Source organism: Lissotriton helveticus, chromosome 6, assembly GCF_964261635.1.
Source record: "Lissotriton helveticus chromosome 6, aLisHel1.1, whole genome shotgun sequence".
Classification (NCBI taxonomy): Eukaryota; Metazoa; Chordata; class Amphibia; order Caudata; family Salamandridae; genus Lissotriton; species Lissotriton helveticus.
The window spans coordinates 1,030,140,631-1,030,168,255 of record NC_136067.1 but is presented as its reverse complement, the minus strand read 5'-3'; the positions used below and the strand labels follow the sequence as shown (position 1 = coordinate 1,030,168,255).

The window sequence follows — 27,625 nt, the reverse complement described above, 5'->3', positions numbered from 1 at the left end:
TAATGGACCCCATAGTTACTTAGGTTTATAGTGTTAACCCTAAATTGATTTCTATAAGCTAGACAATTGTTCAGACTGTTGCTAGGGAAAACAACAGTAATGTTGTAATGCATGCCCCAAAAAAACCTCTGCACTTTCACAAACTGCTGGAAAGAGCTCTCACCCTGGCATTTGCACTTAAATCCCTTGGTGGCCAGCAAACGCTCTCCCCCTCAGGCGACTACAGCCCAACAGCTCAGAAGATGCACAGGGATTTCATTGGAGAGTAGGGTAGAGAACACACAAGCATGCTGTTGCCAATTATTAGGGCTCGCTGCGAAAAGCGCGCGAAAGCGCGCTCTTGCAGAGAGCACTATAGCTGTCGGCTCAGCCGACAAACGAGGGGCGACAGGAGCAGGCCACGCGCACATTGAGACGCATGGCAGAGTCTGATTCCGACACGCGCCTTGGGATTGGGTCGCGCGCGTCGGAATCCGACTCTGCCATGCGCAGTAGCTTTCATTTTCGTTAGTTTCGTTTTGAAGGCTGGTTAAACTAAGTTGCCCTGGTTGTAGGAGGACGTCCCAGTCCCGCATGTTGTGCCGAGCGCTGCAGAGCAGGCCGTACTGTTCAAGGGCTGGTCATGCCATGGCGCCCCCACTAACAGCTCGAGACAACCGGATGAAGCCGCAATCTCACGCCAATCCAGGGGGAAGGCAGCCGTGGGTGAAGGAAGCGACTCTTAGAGGTCGCGCGAAAAATGCATTCCAAAGCCGCCTCTTCATATCTCGCCGCCGCCTGATCTCTACTCTGACCAACATTAATTGTTTATGGTATTTCTCCATATTTTACGTTTTATAATGCCTGCCTCTTTCATGTGGCCTAACGGATAGAGTGGTTGACCTCGGAGCTGGGGAACTGTCCCTTCTACCCTTCCTTCTTTTTAGGTCTCGGCTGCACGCGCGGAAGCGCGTGTCCGCCGACAGCCTATTGTTGCCGTGTCTCCTTTCCAGGAGACACTGCTGGCCGCGCGCATCGCCTTGGAGGCGATTTGAAAGTGGCACGCGCCGACTGGCACGCGTCGCGCTCGGCCTGGCTGTCTCCTGTGAAGCGCACACTCCCCCCTCCCCCCGCTGTACAGAGACACACACACACAGGAGCGAACATACACGCACACACGCACGCACACACACTCACACACACGAGCGCCCCCCAAGGCCCACTTACCGCCAATCCAGTGTGTTCTGTCGCCTCCGCGGGGCTCTCCGGCATGGGAGCCCCGCATCACGCACTGCTGTTGACCAGGAACTCCGTGGGCGCGGGCTTCGCGCACAAGACGGAAGTCCCGCCCCCACGCTAGGTTTCGTTTTGAGATGCTGGGCAGTCGTTTCTCTCTCTCTCTCCCCCCCTCCTCCCCTCTGTCCCCCCCAGTTTTAAGAATATGACGTTACCGCGCTGACGTGCGCCATGTTCCATCTCTAACCACCTATGAAGTGATTGAAGCATTTACTCCCTGACATGCGAGCACCGCTCGACGAGGACTTTTAAATAAATCAGTGACAGGCTGTAATCGCCACAGAAGTGTACACACTGATATTACATATAAAAGACTATAGGGATTAAACCAGCATTTTATTTGCAAACGTAAACCAATTAGTACTGTCGGTCAAAAACGTGATCTTTCATATTTTCGAAAAACTTTGCACGGCTGATGTAATTCCCAAATTGAAGGCATGCTCAGTGCTTAATTTGTGCCGGTGCTTAGCACCGGCACTTATTTCTTGGGGCCGGGTCTATGTCGGAAAATAAATTCCTCATCGACGCATGCCTTAAGAGGCACATTCCGCTCCCCTGGGACTGCCAGAGAGCACACAGTGGAGCAGTTTCTTCCCACGATCCAAAAGCCGAAAGTGATCGTTCTCCCCGGCTGTAATGACGTGCCTCCTACTGCCTAAAAAAAGCTGCGCAGCCTCCCGTGCAGATTAGCCTTCTGAAACCGGCACCTTCCTCCGCGCTCTAACTTCCGCCGCCTCTCGGCTTCCGCTTCCTGCCCCTGAGGTCACTCGAATAGCAGCAAAAGGCGGGCATTTTCTTTACTGGAGGGAACGTGTGAAAAGAAATAATACAATGGCTCCTGAACCTCTTAGGTAATGTGAACTTGCTTATATTTTAAATTTGTGCTGAGAGTCCCTGCTCATGTAGAGTGTGATTGAGTGCACACTGTCCACATAAAAAGTGATTAGCATGGCGCGCGAGAGGCCTCGGTGACGGTGCGGCACTCATTGCTGGGACCGAGGGACCGAACTCGCTCAGTGAGGGAAGCATATATGCTGTGAGTCTGTATTTTTAAAATTACATAAACGGATTGGGGTTTGCTACCTAGTGCCCGCTGTTTGTGCAAGTACGTGTTAACTGAACACGCAGCCAAAAACAAAATGCTAATTATGCAGTCTGGCATACCTCTGCTCCTCGGTAGAGTTTCTAGCGCTTCAGGCCCTGTACCAGAATCTGCTGAGGTAGTCGTGTGATTCATGGCTTTCACAGCGCAGGAGACATGGCCGTACACAGGGCCCTCCAGCGTGAGTCTGAGTTGTCATCACACACATTGCCCGATTGCAACTCACTGCAGCCGTTTGAAAGTTTATCCTCGTGTGTGCTTCTCTGTTCAAGCAAGAGTCTGCAGAGGCTCCAGAGCTGCTGACAGCTGATGCACATGCTTGAAAAGATAGAGGCATGTAGCATATCGAAAATGTAAATATGTGCACGTTTGTTTGCATCAAATTAAAAAACCCATAGAATTTTTTAAAAAACCACTAGAATGCAAAACAACTTAAACCAGCTTGCGTGCACTGTCTGGGCACTGTTATCATCTCAGCCAACGCTGTAGCTAACAGTAACACCAACAGAACATGCTGTCTCACCCTACGATAGCAGTGTCTCATCGGGTGGGTTTATGAAGCAGGCAGTTCCTCTGTCGCAACACCTGCTGTGCTGTGGTAGGTTTAGCCTGTATGTGCTATGTGCCCCCGGCTGCAAGGGTGCTCAAATGCAGCCTGTGCACTCTGTAATGGGTGTGTTTGTGAGCAGGCGTCATCTGACACAGCCTAGCAACCCAGCGAGGCCAGCATGCAGATTGCCAACACCAGTGCCTGCTAACTCGTAGGGTGATGCATCACCAGCCCTTTTAACCACCTGTGACAATGAGGCAGTCACTCTTCACCAATGAATCCTAATTTAATTTACTAACTTAGAGCTCGTCAACATGAGCACAAGTAAAGTCTTTTTAAAAATTACAGCAGGGCAGTAGGTTAGTGCCCTTCCATTTCTGCCACTCTGCAGCAGTTTGAAGATCTTCTTAGAGTTTCTCGTTGCTCATATGGGTGTAATTTCAGATTTTTATGTTACCATCGTCTTCATTGCTTGATTTTGCTCGGGAGAAAGTGTCATTCGTAGTCATTGAATGTCACTCATAATTACACTGAAATTATGAAAATGTCACACATGGCAATCTGAAACCTTGGCAGCTATGCTGACTATGCAGTGGGATGACAAGACTGTAACTGCCAGCGCACGCCTCAAAGCAGTCCCCGCGCTTCCTGAATCTGACCTCACTTACTTCCAGGAGGAGTCACTGGTGGGAGTCGGTGAAGCCGAGGGAAGTAGGTGGGCCTCCAAAAAAAATTGGAGCACCTGCACTTCATATTTTACAAATTAAGCACTGGGCATGCTATATAGTCCTCACGCGTGAGATGGGGACGAAAAGTGGGACCACTCCATTGACTGACTTGACAGAAAGAACGACTGCCCAGCTGGCAGTAATGATTTTCCCAGAATCGTCTGTCCCTAGGAGAGGCGGCTCCCGTTTACGGCTCTTTAATAACAGGCTGCAGCCTGAAGTGAGTGAGGTGACGTTGCCGTCCTCTTGTTGGCAGTGGCACGTGGACATGTAGGCAGGTAGCAGGAAATTTTTTACAAAGTGTCACGAACCTCTTACACGTTACTTAAGGCACTGAAAGAACAGCTTCCTGCGCACATTTGAATAAGGACCTCACTGGTGTCTTGTGCACTTAAATCCCTTCTTGGGGCCCCTAAAAGGTGCGGTTCCCATAACACAGGTTGTGCAAACGAGCAGTGACCTGTGGCCTGCTGCAGCGCCACCCGGTAGCACCATCTGAACACTGTTTTTATTTTTACACTTCGGAGCGAATTCATAGCAATAATAATTGCTATTTTGCTGTTTAATTATATCGCTTGCTGAAAGTCTTGTGGCTTTAGTGCGCTTATTACTATTGTTATTACCCAGTGCATTACGCCCAACGTCTCTCCATGGCATGACTTGCTCTGCCACGGGCTGGAGTGCGCAGAAGACAGTGTGCTGCAGCGATAAGTCATTGTTCTGCATTAAATATTTGTTTTTTGTAAGAAGTACAGTCCTGCGTGTGATTTTAGCCCCACGGCTGCCCCTCTGCACCAGAACGACCCCCCCCCCCCATTGCATGCTGTAGTGTCAGCTGCTGGGTATTGATTAACCTGTCGATAATGATCGCCTTTTGGGGCCGACAGGACAGCTGCCAGGGCCCCGGGGAGCAATAAAACGAGATACCCAAATTGTGTCTCCCTCTCCCCTCCTGTGGTCATTAAAGGGTGTCAGTGGTCAAGCCCCCTCCTCAGCCGTGTAACCAGAGGGAGGGGTGTCGCCAGATTTACGCTGGCACTCAGCAGGTCGTGGGGTATTTTTACTCGCCCAGTAAATCAGTAACTCAGAACACAACCACACACACACAACCACACCCACAACCACACACACACACACAACTACACACACACTCACTCACAACTACATGCACACTACACACAACTACACTACACACAACCACACACACACACAACTACACCAACCACACATCCACAACCACACACCCACAACCACACACCCGCAACCACACACACGCAACCACACACACGCAACCACACACACGCAACCACACACACGCAACCACACACACGCAACCACACACACGCAACCACACACACGCAACCACACACACACCACACACACACACAACTACACACACACACAACTACACACACACAACTACACACACACAACTACACACACACACAACTACACACACACCCAACTACACACACACACACAACTACACACACACACAACTACACACACACACACAACTACACACACACACACAACTACACACACACAACTACACACTCACAACTACACACACACAACTACACACACACAACTACACACACACGCAACTACACACACACACACAACTACACACACACACACAACTACACACACACACACAACTACACACACACACAACTACACACTCACAACTACACACACACAACTACACACACACAACTACACACACACACACAACTACACACACACACAACTACACACACACACAACTACACACACACACACAACTACACACACACACACAACTACACAATTATAGACTTTTGTTGCAGTTGGTGTTGCAATATTTAGCAATGCCAAAAACTCAAACTTAATTATCCCGAGACCTATTGCATTGTAAATGCTTGTTTCTCTTGCTTTCAGCATTTTCCCCTATTTGTCTATGCTTTTATACCCACCTCACTCCTCTTGTTCTTTCTTGTCCTCTTCTCGCTGGCAAATACGCACTATTACGATTTCTACCGCTTTTCTTCTACATTTCTCCATCTTTCCGCTTCCACATTTCTCACTTTGTTTTTCCGAAACTGCTCCACTATGGTCCCTGTCCTCCTGCTAACCTTTGTATCTTTTTCTTGTCTCTCCTGATAGAAACCGATTAGGGAAAAAAAGCGGATAAGTCTTTACAGGTCCAATGAAAGGCGTTATGCTCAGTTGGCAGCAGATTCTCAAAACTTAGTAACTATGATTACAGTAAGCGACCTCACATTAAGACCAGGAAAAAGGTTCAAGTTCAGCTTCGAATAAAAAGGAATTATCTGCTTACAGAATAGATAGGACTTTGCAGAGAGTATATACTGGCTGTGAAGTATGCAGATTTAGCTCTTTAGAGACTGTTTCCATATGTGGAACAGGCGGGCAACTAGAGGCAAATTTCGGGGGGGGGGGGGGGGGGGGCTGGAAAATATTTCGGGAGGGCTAATTCTGCCAACCACGGACAAAGTGCCTGTAAGAAGGGGTGGACACACAAGAAAAGCCTCATTTACAAGTAATGGTCTTTTAAAGACCTGTTAAGTACTCGGGTGCGGCGGTAATTTGATGCTCGCCAGCCTGCAAAGCTCTGTCAGCCCGGGCTGACAAACACGACGGGGGTCACGCAGGGTCCTTTGCAGAAAAGAGTGTTTGCAAGCTTTGAAATACCCTTTTTACAGAATATGTAGTGTTCTTTATAGCATTTGGAGGCTGTAAAATATACTGTGTAGATGACGTAACATGTAGGGTCGTTTACAGTGAGACTGTTTGCAGACTGTCAAATATTGTGTTTACTGCACCGAGTCCTTTACAGTTAAAGTGTTTACAGGTTATAAAATGTGCTGTGTACAGAACATCCGGTGTCCTTTCCAGCGAGGGTGTTAGCCTGCTGTGAAATATGTTGTTTTAAGGTTGGCAAGAGTTATTTCCAGAGTGCCTACACCATGTAGAATATGCTGTTTACTTGATAGATATAAATCTTTACACAGAGTGCAGGTTTTACAACACTCGCCTTGCAGAATAGACAGGGTTCAGTGAGCCAGTTTGGAGGTGGTGGCGGCGGCTAATGCTGGTTCCAAACGAAGTGTTTTTTGTACACTGGGAGTATGTGTAGGCCTTACAGTAAATGAATGAGAACGAGCATTGACAACACCTCGTGTGTTGCCTGTTATATAGGGAAAAGGTTCCTTCTTACCAAGCTTCAGGGCTCGAGTCGGGGTACCACGCGGGTGGACGGCGTCCCCCCACTTATTTTACCGGGAGCTCGATAACTGGCGCAAATGGAGCCACACATTCATTCTTTGGCCTCTCTGAGGCGAGAACGGAGCTCATTCAGAATGCTGCTCACGCGCTGGCTTCTCTGATGCAATCGCATCTAAAGGGTGAGCGAGGGGAGGCAATGAGTCTGATGGTGCAAGCCACCCTTTGTGACGTCACTTCCTGTCGTGACGTCAGCATCCCCCCACTTCTTTTTTTAGGACTTGTGCCCTGCCAAGCTTTAATAATGCACTATACATACATCATGACAATAGTGCAGTCACCCTGCAGTAGTTAATATGACCCTTCTATTATTACTTTTCAATTTAAATATCGGCTCCTCTGCGATGTGATGTCATCATATTGCTCGTTCTTATTGTGCAACTGTACGCATGGTCATGAAAGATTGAACAATTACTTTTTGATGGTCTTCAGTAACAATTTGATTGGTGTTTCTTGATGTTATAACCCCCAAAACAGATATATTTTGTAGTGCCCCATCCCTAATACAAAGTACATGTACAGGACAGTTGGCAGCAGCAACTCTCCCAACCCACACATACAACTCTACCTTAGTATTTGAAGAAGGTTTGGCTTTATGAGATTGTATTCACAATTTCTGCTAAAGACACTTTGGATTTACCAAACTCCTTGGATGCTAGAACAGATCTCTCTATGTCTCTAGCTATTTCCAATTTTTCACACCACCACGCCCAACACCACCACGCCCAACACCACCACATCCAACACCATCACGTCCAACACGCCACGTCCAACACGCCACGTCCCACACCACCGCGTCCAACACCACCACGTCCACAATCCCCACCTCCACCACGTCCACCACCACCACGTCCACCACCACCACGTCCACCACCACCACGTCCACCACCACCACGTCCACCACCACCACGTCCACCACCACCACGTCCACCACCACCACGTCCACCACCACCACACCCACCTCCACCACCACCACGTCCACCACCACCCTCATGTCCACTACCACCACCACCACATCTACCACCACCACATCCACCACCACACCCACCTCTTCCACCACCACGTCCACCACCACGTCCACCAACACCACACCTACCACCACCACTTCCACCACTACCACCACCACCACATCCACCACTTCCACCACGTACACCACCACCACCAGGTCCACCACCACTACCACGCCCACCACCACCACGTCCATCACATCCACCACCACGTCCATCACATCCACCACCACGTCCACCACCACCATGTCCACCACATCCACCACCACCACCACGGCCACCACGACGTCCACCACGAGGCCACTACCACGTCTGCCACCACCACCACCACGTCTTCATCCACCACCACCAAGTCCACCACCAAGTCCACCACCAAGTCCACCACCAAGTCCACCACCAAGTCCACCACCACGTCCACCACCACGTCCACCACCACGTCCACCACCACGTCCACCATTACCACGTCCACCATTACCACGTCCACCATGTCCACCACGTCCACCATGTCCACCACGTCCACCACCACACCCATCACCACCTCCACCACATCCACCACCACTACCTCCACCACCACCATGTCCACCACCACTACGTTCTCCACCACCACCACCACGTCCACCACCACACCCACCTCCACCACCACCACATCCAATACCACCACATCCACCACCACCACCACGTCCACCACCAACACCACGGCCACCACCACGTCCACCACGAGGCCACCTCACTCTATCTATCTGTCGCCCTTACTCTATCTATCTGTCGCCCTTACTCTGTCTATCTGTCGCCCTTACTCTATCTATCTGTCGCCCTTACTCTATCTATCTGTCGCCCTTACTCTATCTATCTGTCGCCCTTACTCTATCTATCTGTCGCCCTTACTCTATCTATCTGTCGCCCTTACTCTATCTATCTGTCGCCCTCACTCTATCTATCTGTCGCCCTCACTCTATCTATCTGTCGCCCTCACTCTATCTATCTGTCGCCCTCACTCTATCTATCTGTCGCCCTCACTCTATCTATCTGCCGCCCTCACTCTATCTATCGCCCTCAGTCTATCGCCCTCACTCTATCTATCTATCTATCGCCCTCACTCTATCTATCTATCTATCTATCTATCTATCTATCGCCCTCACTCTATCTATCTATCGCCCTCACTCTATCTATCTATCGCCCTCACTCTAACTATCTATCGCCCTCACTCTATCTATCTATCGCCCTCACTCTATCTATCTATCTACCTCACTCTAACTATCTATCGCCCTCACTCTATCTATCTATCGCCCTCACTCTATCTATCTATCTATCGCCCTCACTCTATCTATCTATCTATCTATCTATCGCCCTCACTCTATCTATCTATCGCCCTCACTCTATCTATCGCCCTCACTCTAACTATCTATCGCCTTCACTCTATCTATCTATCGCCCTCACTCTATCTATCGCCTTCACTCTAACTATCTATCGCCCTCACTCTATCTATCGCCCTCACTCTATCTATCGCCCTCACTCTATCTATCGCCCTCACTCTATCTATCGCCCTCACTCTATCTATCGCCCTCACTCTATCTATCGCCCTCACTCTATCTATCGCCCTCACTCTATCTGTCGCCCTCACTCTATCTATGTCGCCCTCACTCTATGTCGCCCTCACTCTATGTCGCCCTCACTCTATGTCGCCCTCACTCTATGTCGCCCTCACTCTATCTGTCGCCCTCACTCTATCTATGTCGCCCTCACTCTATCTATGTCGCCCTCACTCTATCTATCTATCAATCGCCCTCTCTCTATCTATCAATCGCCCTCACTCTATCTATCAATCGCCCTCACGCTATCCATCTATCGCCCTCCCTCTATCTATCGCCCTCCCTCTATCTATCGCCCTCACTCTATCTATTGCCCTCACTCTATCTATCGCCCTCCCTCTATCTATCTATCGCACTTACTCTATCTATCTATCGCATCACCACGGCATCACTCAGCACCACCACAGCATCACTCAGGTGCACCACAACATCACTATGCGCTACCACTGCATCACTGAATGCCACAGCATCACTCTTCGCCACCACATCACTCAGCGCCACCACATCACTCAGCGCCACCACAACATCAATCTGTGCAACCATTCAACAAGAACTGGTTCAAATATGTTCTCTGTGTTTCAAGCTTTATTACAAATGTCACAAAAATGTTAATATTTCACTTCTGTTCTTGGATTTTCATCACAATAAAATACACTGAACATAATCTTCACAAAAGTTATTTACAAAAGTGTAAGCTATTGCCATTATAAATTACAATAGCTTTTATTTAAGTATTAATTATAAAAAAAGCCATTGTTATTTGTAATATCAATACATCTAAGTCACATAAATAAAACACATATTGCATTACAAATGCTATAGGTGTCACATTTACGAAAGTTAAAACTATTGGCATTGTAAATGACAAAGCTATTAATTTCGCTATTTGCAAAACCAACACATAAATAAACAAGCATTTGCAATGCAATAGGTCTCGCATTTGTGAGAGTTTGAGCTATTGGCATATTAAATGACAATGCCTTTTATTTGTGTTTTAAAAACCTGCAAGCGGTGCGTAAACACGCAGTTTGTACATCTAGTCCTTGCTCACCAGATGCAAGGCTGGCAGTAACTGCACCTCTTACTGCCAGCCTTGCATCTGGTGAGCAAGGACTAGAAGTGCAAACTGCGTGTTTACGCACGGCTTGCAGATTTTTAAAACAAGAGTAAATCCAACTAAGAGTCTCTTTTTGTCCAATTCTAAGACTATCTGCCAACGAAAAATCAAAACATTAACCACAATTAATCCCACATGACACCAATATAAGCTACCACATTCAATAATATACATAACACCATTCAAGCTTGGTGCCAAATACTGTATGTCAATTGGGCTATCCAGTGCAATGACAGAAGCAGCATTATATCAGATGAGCGGTACGATATGTTAAGCACAGATTTTTAGCTTATTTATTTAAACCACACCCTTAATTACAATGACCACGTCCCTTGTAGAGACCCCAAGTTTTTTCATTCCACTTAAAGCTCTGGTTAGAATACTTGTAAAGTATTTGATAGCATACGTTTCAGTCCTGCAAAAGCACATGCTATTTGATGAGTTTCAAGACCATCAACACGTGCAATTGGGTGCAGTGACACCAGGGCTCTTCCCATGGGCCTGAAATCCACATCCTGTGGCTGCAACAAATGAGTAAAAAAAGACAACATTCCTCTATCCGTACTGAGGAAAAAAAGTTACTAAAAAACAATTGGATCAAACGTCTTGAAATATTTTTAAATAAGCTTCTGACACTGCATAGAATAAAGCGATCCTGGCAAATCACCCAAACTGAATACTTAGTTTAGTACAGAGGAGTGAATACATAAAGGCAAAATTAGGCACAAATGCTTCGACTGACAGGCTGACAACTACACTTTAAAATGAGCGATTAAACAATGAACTATCTGGAGACAGCCACAAACCTTCTTTGATGATGAAATGATCGAGAGACGTTCCTGGCAATGCAAATATTTATGCACAGGAGACATCATCCGTCCAGCCCCTCACTGACTGTCTGATCTGTTGATGTCTCCATCCCGACCCTGTCAGTCCATGTCACTAGCTATCTCTCTTTCTCCTCATCCTGCTCCCTCGGGGTCATTCACCACCTACCCACTTCTTTCCAATAGCTTCCCCTGTAAGTGTCTGTGTGACCTGCACATCTCTTAGTCACTGGCTGTTTTTTGATGTCTCCTCCTGCACTCCTGCTGCCTAGGTCTTTGGCACTTGATGTCGTTGACAGCATCTGCGTGCCCTTCTTTACCATCTTGTCCTTTAACTTCCCATGATCCATTAATTCTGATTTCTGGTGATCTCCTGCCGATCTCTTTCTGCCTTGCATTCCAAATCCCTGCCACTGGCAGTCTCTTCCTGCCCTTCTGTATCTGCCTGCCATTTCACACCATAACCCCTGTCAATAGTTGTCCCTGCCTTACCTCCCCTCTCGCTAGCTGTCTCTGTTTACTTCATGCACCACCAACCCCTAATACTACTGGGTGCGTTAGCTACACTGTACCTGTCTTTCCAACACTCCGAACCCTGTCAATTGCTGTTTACTTAGATCATTTGTTTGCCTTACCATTTACACAATCCTTTCCTCGGACTGGTGGTCTGTTTACATCATGACCAAGGCCACTAGGATTATGCGGGAGGAGAGGACCGGAAGGGTGGAGCATGATTGACTAAATTATGCATCCACAAGAGGCAAATTATATTGCTGCTTGTGCCCTGATGCAAGCGCTGGTCCGCTGTCAAGCTCTAACAAAGTATGTTGAAATAATACGAAAGCCCGTCAAGCTGTGTTTGAATGTACTCCACACAAACAGCAGAGGACCAGCTTTGCTGCGTGTGCTCTGATGCAAGCGCTGGTCCGCAGACAAGCCATACAAATTATGTTGAAATAATATCTGTCACAAATATGCATACCTTACGGCTGATTTTAGCGTAAAGTCCCCCAGAACTACCCAAGCAGCAGTGGCTTTTAATTTATCATTAAAGGCCTTCCTTGCATTGTTTTAGCATTAGAACTATATCGTAGAGAATTACACAAAATGTCATTGAAAATATGTATTTGATATATTATTGGGATTTGTCCACGTTTTTATTTATTGTATTTTATTTAGCTGCTGTATGGTTTGTAAAGTCTAGCTCATCGTAATGTAATATCTAAAACATCTATTACACCTAAAATATTTTGCTGAATATTAAAAATTATTTTTGCAGTATTGCGCCGATTATTCGGAATTGGTGTTGACGAGTTGTGTGAATTCTTCAGCTTTTCATTGTGTGCAACCCCTGTTTAAGCATTTTTTACCAGGGCTGGGTGCTGAAGCGGAGATCTGGGAGTAGGCTGAGGATGTGTGAACGAGGTGGCAGAGAGGGGGGCCTGAGGAAGTTCTCAAATAAGAGTCTGGGAGTGAATGCTAACTTGATGTTTATGTAGTGTCATAGAACTCTACTCGCGTTTCCAAGCACTGTAAATAACCACTCTTACTATTCAGTTTATAGTACTGAATTTACGGAAAGATGAAGGTCTAAGTGTGCCCTATTGGTCTCGGTCTCATGACTTCCAGAGCAGAACCTTTGTCAGTGGCGAGTGTTCAGCTCACTGAGCCACCCTACGCTGCTAGCAATGTGTAGTAGTACACAGCCCCATAGGGCGCCCGGGCAAATATTTTCGGATGTTGAAGAAGACCAGGATGCACTAGTCCTTGGTGTGTGTGTGTGGTCTAGCAGAAGGCATTACACTTCTCATGCGTGCTCTCTCCACAGTTCTCCATTTCTTTGCACTTCGCACACTCATTTCAGCTTTTCCTCTCGCTGCTGTCGCAGTCTTCACCCCTTTTCTCTCGGCCTAGGCTCCCTGACCGCTCCCTGTCTAGTTCTGTGTGTTTAATTACAGTTTATTCTGTGTACACAGCACACATAAACTCTCCACAGATCACCTTTGAAAGCCCTGCCGAATATGTAACAGAATAATGTAAACAGCCGTAAAATCCAGTTCCTGCATTAACTGTTTACTGAGCGGAGGCTGCAATCCGTGCTGAAACCGTGACCAGGCGCTGCTTCGCAGGATGTCTCCAGTCCGAGTATATCAACAAAGCTTATACCGAGGTGTCCCTACTCAGCCCCCATGTTTTTGATTCCTCACCTGTAACCCAAAACCAGTCTTCTTCCTCGCGCCAGCACTCGCCCTCTGACAACTTCTCCCCACATCAGCTCTTGCATACCAGTGCAAGCTTTCTAGCCCTTCTATGGTGGGAAGTAATCGGAGGATTGATTGAAAGCATGCTGTGTTTAAAAGTGAAAGCAGGCGGAAACCCATTAAAGAAAAGAGGGCTTACAAACTAAAGCAAGCTGTCGCCATCACGCTTTCACTTAATGAAGGAAAATACCAAGCAAACAAATCCCCCCGGCCCTCACTTACCTACCTCCGGCCACAGAAACGCTGGAACACGCTGTGACGCACACCGCAAGTCGGCCTGGAGCGCGCCTCAGAAGAGACGCGGGAGGACAGGAGCGTGACGCGCGTGCACGTTGACGTTCCCGCGCGTTCGTGGACCTGAGTCGGCTCGTGCCCAGGTTTGGAGCTGCTCGTTCACAGCTCTGACTCCCTTGGCAGGGAGGAAGGCGGCTATAAGTCTCGTTGGCGGCAGCGCTTCGCGCTGCAACGCCAGCGAGACCTAAAAATGTGTCATTTACAATACCAGTAGCTCAAACTTTTCTAATGCGAGACCTATTGCATTGCAAATGCTTGTTATTGAGGTGAATCATGTGTCTAGAGGGTGATGTCACTTCACTTCAGTCCATGTTGTGTGTTCCATAGCTGTACCAACGACCTGAATTGTAATATCTGGCCATTGAAGCCATGTACAAGGTACCAGTTAGGCTAGTTACTGCTTGTGACTTTTGATTCTCATCAATTTGTTTAGACCATTAGCTCTAATAAGCTTTGTGGTGTGGTTAGGTCTTGTGCATGGCACAATTGAGTCTTATAATTGTGCAGGTTAATTGTATTGTATCTTTGTTGATCCTTCTCAGTATTGTTTATTTTGTAGAAGTATATTTTCAAGAATTTGCACTTTTATCGGTTATATTTTATGTCAAATGTTTGATATGAACATATTTTAACATTTTGGGCAAATAGCTAAGATCAAGGGAATGGAAATATTTTTTGTCAACCGAAGGTTCAATATTTAGGGAATGCCATATATCCTGAACGGAAAATATGTAAAGGAGGCCAAAGGCATGACGTACAAAGCCCGCTCTTAACACAATCCCCTAGTTTGTGACCACAAAATACAATTTAACTGTTTACAAAAGTCATTTTAGGAGTCAGAAAAATCTTCCCACTGCTGAAACGGCTTTTGCAACCCTGTCCAAATCGCATCGAGGACAGGATGTAAAAGGGACATCCCCTTTTATCTGTAATTTGGAGCATAGCATATCAATTTTTTCTGTCTTCAATTGTGGTGTCTCTAACCTTTGATTAGATAGGTAACTCAAAGGGAACATTATTTAATTTGCCAATGGACAGCTGTCCCCACGCCCTGTCAAAATCATGATGGCATCCTTTGGCAGGGGAGGCAGTGATTCTGAGGACCCCTGCTAGCTCTCCCCTTGTCTTGCCAAATGGGAATCTTTTCTCTGTGTAAGTACACAATGTATTACTTTTCAAATACCATCCACCCTGCCGTATTGACATTTAGGACCCTTGTTCAGGAGGATCTTCTTAAGTATTAAAAAAGCAGGTTTGGCCTGGCTTCAGGTTTATTTTGCAAGGTCAAATCTGCAGTTTTAAAACTGCACTCTCAGGTTGCATGGGCAGGCCTAAAGGCATGATTTGTCTTGTCACTTTACTGGTGCCACAATGGATGCAGTAGCCCACTAATTACATTTACTTTACAGGCCCTAGGTAGACTGTGTACGATATACTAGGGACTTAAAGGTAAGTGAAATATGCCAATCAGGGATTATCCACTTCTACATGTATTTAGGGGACAGAGGGCATATACTGGTGCTCGATGGCATCACCACAGTGTTCAGAGTCCATACACCAATAAAATGTAGCAAAAAGTGTGTGTGGTGTTAGGGGTGACCACTCAAAAAACGCATTTCCTTACACAGTCACTTGAAGGCCTCCATCCATCCATTATGCCGCAATCATAGGGAGTAAAAAACTGCAACCTTGTAAATTAATGTTCAACAGGCTGGTCTATTTTGAGATCCCCAGAATACACACAAACTATTAGCATATAAATGGCATCACAAACTGCATTCCCAGTCACAGACTGACTATTGTGCAATGTGCACATCCCTAGTTTGTATATGGGTATAGTACATTGGCTCCCGACTTTCCTCCTTAACAAGTTATGATGGCTCCTCCAAATTGTTTTGGAAATTGTGCATTTAGAGGAAGAAAATTTGTACCTCTGGCGAAGCTGCTTAGAGAGTGGCCAGTTAGTTCAGGATGCAAAAACAAAGGCAACAGCCATTCAAGGTGTTCAAACAACTCCAAAGGCAGTCAGCTTTTGTAAAAAGAGGTATCTGAAAGAGACCTTTAGTTATAGATTCCTTACCTTAGAATTACCCCCAGGTGTCAGACTGGATCCGGAGATTTTTTCTCTCAGCAGTCCCTGTGCGCGTCGGTGGGTGGCGTCGGTTGACTCCGCGTCAGTCGCCGGCATTGTGGTCGCCAAGATGATGTTCGGATGTCCACTTAAACGGTGCCCCTGCGCGCTAACGTCAGTGTTTTCTTTTTCCACCCCAGCCTTACGATCGGGAGAGAGCTACCCCTTAGTCAATCTTTGACTGACTTTTTCTCAACTTTTTGCCGACTTCTTTATGAGTCTGTCAACTCCTGGTGTACGTGGGATGTCCCATCGTCAGACCGGGTTTAAACTGTGCGAGGCCTGTACCTGCCTGGTTGTCAGTTACGGACCCCCACCTCGTGGGCCTTTGGTGCCTGGAGCATGAGCACGACATGAAGTCGTGCTCTGACTGACGGGCCATGAATCCAAAGTCTTTACGGGAGTGGTCCCAAGAGCTCTCAGAGGCCCAGCAGTCGGCTCTACGTCGCTCGAGGTCCCGGTCGAGAGGAAGGTCTCGGGACCGGTCCCAGAGCCACGATCACTATTCCTCATCCAAGTCTTCGAGATCCTCTGGTAAGTCAAGGCACAAGAAGAAGGCAAAAAAGCAGCGTTTCTCTGCGCCTTCTTCCCGTAGGTTGTGGACACGATGCGAGACCCGGAGCATTGTAGCTCTTCAGCTCCTTCTGCTGAGCCTGCTCCAGTGATGGCTCTTCGTTTTCTTCCCTATCCTAGTGCCGGAGCATCCCTTGCCCATCTTCGAGCTTTCTACGAAGCGCTTCATGGCATTTTTGGGCAGCCCGACTCCTCTGGCGTGCCTTTGGGCCCGCGGACTTGGCTGGGGGCCCTGGGCCTTTGATGCTGGCTGCTCCAGCCCCAGAGGGCCCCCGAGGATTCAGGCCTGGATCTGGATCGACGCCGGTCGACCTCACAGTACCTTCCCGGCGCCGATTCCGATGATGACGCCCCCGGTGTCGGTCGTGCCCCTGACCGTTGCCGACCCCATTCTTACCCCGACTTGAACACGGAGCCGTGCTGACATTGGAACCGGCGCTGGAAGGTACATTTGTGCCTCTGTTCATTCCTTGTGTTCCTTTCAGGCCTGAATGACAACCAGAGGAGGGTGAGGAGGACTGGGAGGCGTCTGTGGACCCTTTAGCTGATCAACTTGAAGAGCCAGACTGGCGAGAGGACCTGGGTGACGCCAGTGGTTTTGATACCTCCCCAGACCTTGGCATGCTCTCCCCTCCCCCTACTGTGGCTACGGAGGAGGGAGTCTCATACGCAGTGGTTGCATAGGGCGGCTGAGGCCTTGGGCCTGGAGCTTCCTACTGTGGCAGTCAGGACTAACCTCGTGACAGAGGTGCTTCAACTGGGGGTGGCCTTTTCGGAGCCCCTTCTGCCTTTCAGTGAAGCCCTCACTGACGTCCTTCTGGGCACTTGGTCCAAGCCCAGCACAGGGGCTCCTGTGGACAGGATGATTGCCTGACACCACCACCCAGAACCACTTTTCTTCTCCCAACAGCCAACCCTCTAGAGCTTGGTGATCCAAGCCTCGTCCTCTAAACGTGCATTCCCTAAGGCTCCTCCAGATAGGGAATCCAAGAATCTGGACCACCTTGGGAAGAAGATATTTTCTTTCGTCAGCTTAGCACTGTTATACCCATGCAGTGTGGGATACGGTTGCGCAAGTGCTGCCACAGTGCCTGGAGGAGGCCCTGCCCTTTCTCACCCACGCAGTGGCAGAGGGTCGAGGCGCAGCTAAATTCACCATCAGATGTGGGCTGGATACCGCTGACTCACTGGGCAGAACGGTTTCGACGTTAGTAGCCCTGATGCGCTACGCCTAGTTGAGGATGTCTGGTTTTTCTGGGGATGTCCAAACCACCCTACTGGACATGCCCTTTGATGGCCGTCGCCTTTTCGGTGACAAGGCAGACTCGGCACTTGAGCGCTTCAACGATTCTAGGGCTACAGCCAGATCCTTGGGCCTCGCACCAAGCTTTCGCCCCACACAGTCTGCTTTTCACTCCTTTCGATGCTACGGAAGGGGTGCGCCACGACGTTCGAACCAATTTAGCCACCAGTTCATGCAAGCTGCTCGGCCTGTGTGTGGCTGTGGACGTGAGTCCCAGCACCGCTGGTCTGGGGGCCAGCGGGCCAGTCCACACATAACCCCCCTGAAGCAGCCTCCACACCCTCCTAGTCTGACCTTTCAGGGCCACCAGAGGGCAGTGGGCGTCAGGATTCACCATCACCTCCGCCACTGGCAAAACATCACGTCGGACAGGTGGGTTTTGCAGATAGTCTTTAGTGGCTACGCCCTCCCCTTCAAGACTACCCCTTTCTCCATACCAGCATCCTTCCATAGCATGTCGGAGGATCACTTGGCCCTTTTCTGCCAGGAAGTTGCAGCTCTCTTGGCAAAGGGAGCTATTGAAAGGGTCCATATGCCAGAAGTAGGTCATGGTTGCTACTCCCAGGGGCGTGGCCACGGAGCCGCCGAGCATGGACGCCTGAGCCCTGAGCTCCGGGCCGATCTTTGGGATTATCCTGCATAAAGACCCCCCCCGGCGGCGCCGACACCCGGGCTCGACAGCTGAGAGCCGCGGGTTGCCCTAGCGCCGAGCGGGACTGCGCCGGGTCCCACGGCAGTGGAGGATCGCGCCCTTCGGTGGGCACTGCGGAGGTGCCAGCCGGCCATCTTGCCTGGGCCTGTGCATTGCGGCCGATCCCCGGCCTGGATTTCTGGGGGCCGCCGGAACTTGCTCCGGCGTGGGAGGCTGGCGGGCAGCGCTGGCGGGCGCCTGAGTCCTGGGAGCGGGCGGCGACGTCCTGGGGACCTGCCGACCAGGACCTGAAGTGCCGGGCACCGGCGGTGTCGACGCCTAGATACCGGCGCGGTAAGAGGCTTGGAGCGGCTGCTGAAGGCGGAGGTGCCCGGCGACAGAGGACGGCGCTGCAGCCGTCTGGCGCCTTGATCCTGTGGTGGCGTTAGTGAGGCGCCGCCGGCCTGGTGCCCGGGGACACCGATTGAAGGCGGAACTGTTGGGCTCTGGCAGTGCTTTGCCAGGACTGGTAGCCGCAAACGTTGGGGGGGGGCCTAGGATCGCCTGGAGGAGCCCCTTGTGTCCTGCGGCGGCCATCAGCGGCAGCGACCCTGTCCCTGCGGACTTCCTGGGTCGACCATCTGGTGCCGAGGGGGGCCTGGGCCCGTTCTGCCCCCTTCACGGACCTTGCGTAGCAGACTGCCAGCAGGGACGACTTGAGCACAGTGAGGGATTCCTGGCGGCCTCCGTTGTTGGCTGCAGGGGCCTGGGGCGAAGGGCGCCGCATTGGAGGTAGTGAAGCCGGGATCTGGCTGTGCTGGCTGGTTGCCCTCCCTTCTTTCTTATCTCGCCACTGTGCTGGATCCTGTTGCCCTGATAGGCTTATTGGCGGGCTACCGCATTTGGCCCTTGCTGCGGACCAAGTTGGGGTGGCCTTGCGGGGCTGGCGACGACGTGATCACCAGCTGGACACCATGGGGAAGCCACGGAAGGGAGTGGGCGCCACGCAGCCGGACCAGGTGGAGGATTCGTCGGACCCCCTGGATCAGCAGCAAACAGCGGGGGATCGGACGGCGGGGTTACAGCAGCAACAGCTGGACCAGATTCTTCAGGCTATTGGGGACACGAGGGAGGCGCTGCGCCTGGACATCGCCCAGGTATCTACGAGCCTTGGCCTTCTGAAGGCAGACCATGGAAAGCTTGCGGACCGGGTCAAAGCCACAGAACTGGCGATAGAGACACTGGAACCGGCCCAGAAGGCGTCGGACGTCGCCCTGGAGGACCTAACCCGTAGGGTGCAGCAGTTCGAACGGAGGGCGGCTGACGCAGAAGGGCGCAACAGACGCAACAATATCCGCGTGGTGGGCTTGCCTGAAAATATCGAGGGGGACGACATGGTTGCGTACCTGGAGAACTGGCTGCGGGACGTGGTGGTCGCTGAGGGCTTAACGCCCTTCTACACTTTGGAGAGGGCTCACAGGGTCCCGGCTCGTCCCCTTGCCCCGGGCCGACCCCCGAGACCGGTGATAGCCCGGCTGCTCCACTTCAGGGACCGGGACCTTATATTGCGGCAGGCCAGATTGGCTGGCCCCTACAAGGTGGCCAACGCCTCTGTGTCGATCTTCCCAGACTACTCCCAGGAGGTCCAACGCAGCCGCTTTTCCTTTGTCGCTGTCAAGAGGGCTCTCCGCGATGAAGGGGTTCAATACGCTCTGTTGTTTCCCGCCCGCCTGAAGGTGCTGGTGGACGGAGTGGTGACGTTCTGTGATTCCCCGGACGACGCCTGGCAGTGGTTGGAGCGATACAGAGCGGGCAAGGATGGCTCGGGTACCTGGACGGAGAGTGCTGAGGCCCGGCCGAGACCGCGCAGGAGCAGGCGCAATCGGAGGAGAGAGCAAGGCAGGAGGTCTCCTTCGGCTTCTCAGACTGCGCAGGAAAGGAGAGATGCACTGCGAGCGGTGTCGGACATATCTGGAGTGGTGCCTGAGACTCAGGTGGCAGACTCGGGCTCGAGACAGGGCTCGGATGAGGCTGAACCAGGAGGATCAGATGAAGCTTCGGACAAGGAAATAGGGGAGCGGCTTCGGATCACGCCGCAAACGGCGGATGGCCTACTGGATGAATGACTGCGAGCCGCTGAGTAACTGACAGTAAGGGGCTCTGCGGGCCCGGTGGGGTGAACACACTAAGAGCTGCTGGGGCCCTGTACTTTGGGCGATCAGAGGGGCGGCTGTGCTCCGCATCCTATGGAGGGTGCTGGGCCCCGGGCCTGGTTGCTGTGGGGTGATGCTGCCGGGGGGGGGGGGGGGGGGGGTAGGATTGTTCATAGCCGGGATCGATACCTCTGGTGGGACGGGTTTTGGCTGTCCGGCGGGCTGGTGAGTGGACACCTCCTCGACCTCACGTACTTCGTGAGTCTCTGGTATTTACCAGAGTTTCCCTCGTATTCGGGGGTAGGGTTTGGATGGGTGACAACTGTTTGATGCCTGTTCTGGGGGTGGGTGGGAGGGGCGTTGGTTGGGGATGTTATGGGGCTGTTGAGTTTCTGGGTATTGTCAGTGTGCCGGTGAGACTGTGGGGGCTTGGACTATGCTATGTACCCATTGATGGCGGTTAGATTGGAACTGAAGTGCATTACCTGGAATGTGCGGGGGCTTAACTCCATGAGGAAGAGGTATAAAGTACATGCATATTTAGTCCGGAGGGGGGTCCAGGTGGCTTTCTTGCAGGAGACGCATTTAACTTTGGCGGAGGGTCAGGCGCTGCAGCGGCGTTGGAGAGGGCAACTCTTCTACACTACTTATTCTGCGAATGCTAGGGGGGTACTTATTTGGGTGAGGGCGGGTGTCCCCTTTCAACCGTTGATCACTAGAGTGGATCAGGACGGGAGGTTTGTGGCAGTGTTGGGGAGGCTGGATGGCCGGGATGTGGCGTTCTGTAGCGTGTATGCCCCCAACTTTGATCAAGCAGCGTTCTTCTCCGTCTTGTCGAGCCGACTATCGGATGTGCTCGTGAATACGGTGTACACGGGAGGGGATTTTAACTCGGTGACAGATGTTGAGTTGGACCGTTCCCATCCGCCGCTGGCTTGATCGGTAGTGCGTAGAGTGGCCGCGGTCCGGAGGGACTGGCAGGACCGCTGGGGACTACAGGACGCGTGGCAGACGTGCCACCCCACGGATAGGGATTATTCGTTCTACTCGGTACCGCATGATTTACATGTGCGTCTCGACACTTTCCTCTGCTCCAGTGGGGCCCAGGAGCTTACGCATGATTGCGAGTACCTGGCGCGGACCATATCGGACCATAACCCTTGCCTGCTTACGGTCATCTGGACCAGGCAGCGACAACCGGTTCCTTCGTGGCGGCTGAATCCTTTGACGCTGGAGGACCCAGTTTTTCACGCTGACTTGCAGAACTGCATTGAGCGTTACTTCCTTGAGAACTCGAGGACTGCGTCCACTCGAGCGATTGAGTGGGACGCCTTCAAGGTGGTGGTGCGAGGCGCGTGCCTCTCGTCCACGTCGGGGGTTCGCCGGACGTTGTTAGCCGATGTCACGCGGGAGGAGAATGCGCTGCGTCTGGCGGAGAGGAACAGTCACGAAGCGGGCAGTAATAATGACGATGTGCTGGAGGCTCGGGAACGGGTGGCTGCCCAGGTGGAGAGACTCCGCTGTCATGACTACCGGGAATACATGGTCCGGGCGCATGCGGAGCGGGATCGGGTCGGCACACTGCTGGCATGGCTGGCGACCCCTGCTGCCAGGGGCACGCCGATTCTGTCGTTAGCTACATCGACTGGGGGCATGGTCCATTCGCAGCTGGAGATTAACACTCAGTTCCGGGAGTATTATGCGGAACTTTATCGGAGTCGGATGGCGGCTTGCCCTGCGGAGCTGGGTGCCTTCCTTGAGGAGGCCCAGCTGCCACGGCTAGAACCAGAGCAGGGAGCCTCGCTTGGGGCGGCTATTACACAGGGGGAGATTAGGGCGGCGATTAAGCATATGGCCAGGAAGAAGACACCGTGGGGGATGGTCTCCCCGTGGAGTTTTACGCGGCGTATGTGGATTTGCTGGCACCTCGCCTCCACCAGGTATATGAGGAGGCCTGGGAGCAGGGTAAGCTACCGACGTCGGCGCGAGAGGCGATTGTCATTCCACTGTTGAAAAAGGGCGGCGTCCCTACGGCTAGAACGGCGTATCGGCCTTTGTAGATGCTTACGGTGGACTACAAGGTGCTGAGCAGGATATTAGTGACGAGGCTATCTGCCCATATGTGCTCGTTGGTTCACCCGGACCAGTCGGGCTTTATCCCCACTAGGAACACCTCGACGTGCATACGACGTCTGATACGAATTATGGATGTAGAAGGGGAGGGCCCTACGGGGGCGGCCGCGCTGTCGGTGGACATTGAAAAGGCCTTCGACAGCGTGGAATGGCCTTATTTGTACTGCGTGCTCCACCGGTTTGGGTTAGGAGAGGGCTTTGTCCGCTGGACGAGGTTATGAGTCGGCTACTGCTAGGGTCCGAACGGGCCGCTCAATATCAGCGGCATGCGTGGTCGGGCGGGGCACCAGACAGGGTTGCTCCTTGTCCCCGCTCCTTTTCGCTTTGGCAATTGAGCCGCTGGCGGCTCGGGCCCGACAGGGTCGGTCCTTTGCCGGAGTACTATCCCGAGGCGACATGCATTATATCTCCCTGTATGCCGACGATCTCTTGTTGTTCCTGGCAGATGTAGATGCGTCCGTGACGGGAGCACGTGCCTTGCTTCGGGAATTTGGGGACCTTTCGGGCCTTCGGGTTAATTGGTCTAAGACCTGCCTCTTCCCCTTAACTGTCCGCTGCGCTCAACCAGCGATGCTGGACGGTCTGCGCTGGGAACCGGATTGCCTGCAGTATCTCGGAGTTCATATATATCACACCCATTCGCTACTGTACGAGGGGAATGTGGGACGGGCCATGAGGGGCATTAGAGGTAGCATGAGGTTTTGGCGCGTCCTCCCATTATCTGTCGCGGGGCGGATAGCTTTGTTAAAAATGGTGGTCCTACCGCGATTACTTTATTTTTTCCGCACGTTACCGGTGTGGATCCCATCCTCTTTCTTCCGCACTCTGAGGTCCGTGCTGATCGGCTTTATTTGGGGTACTGGCAGGCGACGTGTAGCCCTGAATACTTTGCTCAGGTCCCGGGACGAGGGTGGTCTGGCAGTGCCAGACTTTGAATGGTATTACTTGGCCGCTCAACTTCAGTGGCTCACGCAGGCGGCGGTGGCGCGAGAATTCAGAGGCCCGGACGGCCCGCAAGGTCGGCTTGTACAGCGCCATGTTCTGTCCTTTATTGTGCTCCAACAGGAGCTTCGGTTAGAGCAGCTGACCCTTGAGGAGCGTACCCTTCGCAAGTGCTGGTTGCGCAGCCACAGACGGGGGGGGTGCCGAACACCGTACGCACCGGAGATACCGCTGGGTATGTGTACTGCCATCCCGCACAGCGGGGATTGGTCTGCGCTTGCAGGCTGGGAGGACCTCGGGGTCCACATGCTAGGTGACTTATATCGGGACGGTGCCTTGATGCCGTTCGGTGCTTTACGGGAGACCTTCGGGCTCCCGAGGGGTGACTTCTTGTTGCACGCGGCCTTGGTTACCGGGATTTAGAGGCGTTGGAGGATGGGGCTGGTGGAACCACCCACGTCACTGGGCTGCCAGTACGTAGTGATGGCGGCTGGCACAAATAAGGCCATCACATGCCTGTACAGGAGACTGGCGTTGGCTGAACCCCCTCCCCTTGTTGGGCTGCGGGAGCGCTGGGAGGCTGACCTTGGTCGGCAGATACCGGAGACGACTTGGCCCCAGCTTGTACGCAGGGCCTGGAAGGGCACCAGAAATGTCCGGTTCCAACTGGTTCAATATTATACACTCCATAGGGCGTACTGGACACCTGCCAGGATCCATCGAATCTTTGGGGTTGCGCAGTCGCTCTGTCCACGCTGCGCTGCGGGGGACGCTGACTTTGAACATATGTTCTGGTCATGCACAGGGCTTGGCACGTACTGGATGGATGTTTTCGCTTGCCTGAACGCGGTCACGGGTCGGCAGATTGATGCAGACGCGGGTGCATGCCTGCTACTCTGGTTTCCCCATACTCCTGCCACTAAGATCACTAGTAAATTTTATGATTTGGGGTTCATAATGGCCAAAAGGGAACTTACTCTACACTGGAAATCTAGAGGGGGGGCCTAACTTCCTGAGGTGGCGGAGGTGTTTCCTGCAATGGGCCTCATCTGAAAGCACTCTCCGATTTGCAATTAGCTAGGCGCGCAGCAAATGATAAAGCGCTGGAGACAGCTAGGGCATGGAGCGCACTAGTGATAGATTTGCAGTCGCTAATGGAGGCTGATGATGGTGGGGAGACTGGCGAGCCGGCGACTAGAGAAGGGGACGCGGGACGGGGAGAGGTGGAAGCCGCAGGGGTGGAGGAAAGGAGCTAACTATGAGCCCGGAGGCGGGGAGAGGGTGGTTTGAGGGGGATACCGGGCCCTGGGGTTGTAATGCTGGACTTGGGCAATGCTGGACTATACCTGGAAGTCTATGTGGGCGGTGAATGAAGGGGAGTGATACCTGCTGCTGCAATGTTGGACCAATCGAACCGTAACTAGGGATATGAGGCACACTGACAAGGGGGGGGGTGGGGGTAGAGAGGGAGGTGGGATGTCATGCTTAGGCTTTGTTGATAGGGTATGTGCGAACAAGACGGGGAGAAACGGAATAGGAGTGAGATGATGTGAGAATTGAAACTGTCTGTTTTGTGCACAAAACTAATAAAAACAGTTTTAAAAAAAATGGTTGCTACTCCCACTACTTTCTGGTACCCAAGATGGATAAAGGCATGCGTCCTATCTTAGACTCCAGGGCCCTTTATCGCTTCCTTCAGGACTAGAAGTTCAAGATGCTCACGTTGGCTCAGGTCCTGTCTGCCCTCGACCCCAGCGACTGGATGGTTGCGTTGGACTTGCAGGATGCATATTTCGATATCTCCGTCTTGCCAGCTTACAGTCGTTACCTACAGTTCACAGTAGACCACAAGCATTTTCAGTTTACCATGCTCCCCTTTGGCCTTACCAGCGCCCCCCGGGGCGAAAGTGTTGGCGGTGGTCGCAGCTCATCTGTGCAGATCAGGGGTTCCAGTCTTCCCCTATCTCGACAACTGGCTGTTGAAGGATTGCTCACCCCAGGCTGTCGTCTCCCACCTCCTGCACTCGCTGGAGTTCACTATCTTTTTTTTTTTCTTCATATTTTTATTGGGATTAACAGGTACATTAAAAAGACATTTAGAATGAATTGGCATATATACACGATAAATAAAGCAGCAGATAATTTAACATATACATACTTTAAATGAGCCTTCCGCCTAGTTTCGAATCTGTACAAAGATAAAAAGATAAAAAAGTTGGGGAATTCTGTCCGGTAATACAAACACAATTGATGATAAAAGGCAATAATAATAATAATAATGAAATCCATTTAAAACATCCTAAACCAGTTGAGGATACTCAGTAGACAGATATATTACAACCTACAACACAATCGCAATCTTGCCTCCCTCCACTTTGTGATAGGAGCCCATAGGCGTCTTCCCATCTCCCGTGTTTTCTCACCCTTCAATTCATATAGGCTAGGCTCTATATTATGTATACCTAATAATCTTGAGAGCCACATCTGGAAAGAGGGAGCCGTGGCGTCTTTCCAGCCTGCCGAGAGTAGAATCCGGAGTACCGCAACTGACAAAAAGACCAAAGCTTCCTCATCCTTTCCCAGATTAAGCTTGGAGTCAGTACCCAATAACATCAGGGTAGGGGATAGGTCGATCTTATGACCTAGCAGCCCCTCCCAAAATTTTCCTATCTGATTCCTTATCGGGCCCAGCCCACTACAATGAAAAAACATATGCAGTAAGTCTGCTTGGCTGGCATTGCACCTTGGGCACTTATCATCTCAGACCCCCCATGCAAATATTTTTGCCGGCGTATAGTACAGATTGAACAACGTTTTGTAGTGCTGGGCCCGCAAATTAGAAGCCCGGAATAGCTTTTTGTTTAAGCATATGGCAAGATCCAGGTCGACATCGGGATTACCCAGTTTTGTGGCCCAGGTACATTGTTTTTTCTATATCGTCTTGGAGCCTCGTAAGAAAGCAGTTATACATTATTTTTATCTTCTTACACCCTTTGGCTAACAATTCTACTGGGGGGAGATCTGCCGGGGGTGATATCTTTGGTCTTAAAGCTTTAAGGGTTCGGGCAATTTGGCCGTACAATAGCCAGTGGTTAGATGGAATACCAAACCTATGTTCTAAGACATCAAACCCCACAATCCTCTCTCTCTCCGTGATGTCCCCGAGGGTCTTGACTCTCAATCCCTTCCATACCTTAAGGTTCCTATCCGTTCCCAACTGGGGAAAAGACTAGAATTACACAGATGTAGATAAGTTTATCTTTGGAGCATTAAAAAACTTCAAAATAGATTTCCATATCAGCCAAGCCCCATAGAGAGTCTTGAGTCGAGCCTTCTTATAAAATCTTCGATCAACTTCACAAAGTAGTAGGCCAATTGCTTTTTTCCCCAACAACATCACAAAGATAGGGGGTGGGCTCTGTAGGTCAGGATTATCCTCCTCCGAATCCCCCTCAGAGTGAAAAAGGACAGACATTTGTATCAAAAGGCAGGAGTAGTGATAGAGCCTTAGATTTGGGAGTGCCAACCCTCCCCTTTCCCTGGGAAGTGACATAAGGCTAGTGGAGCGCCTAACTTTGCCATACTGCCAAATAAATCTTATAAAAACAGACTCCAAGGTTTTAATTATCTTTTCTTCAATAAATAGAGGAATGGCCCGGAACAAATACAGCACTTTGGGAAACATTAGCATTTTTAGTACGTTTACCCTCCCTATCAAGGA

The 27,625-nt window shown here is 50.9% G+C and overlaps 1 protein-coding gene across 2 annotated transcripts in view; it reads left to right on the top strand.

The window, feature by feature from the left end:
* GINM1 (glycosylated integral membrane protein 1) overlaps positions 1-27,625 on the top strand; it is a 320,213-nt gene that overhangs the window by 108,723 nt on the left and 183,865 nt on the right. The gene's annotated exons all lie outside the window — the stretch shown is intronic.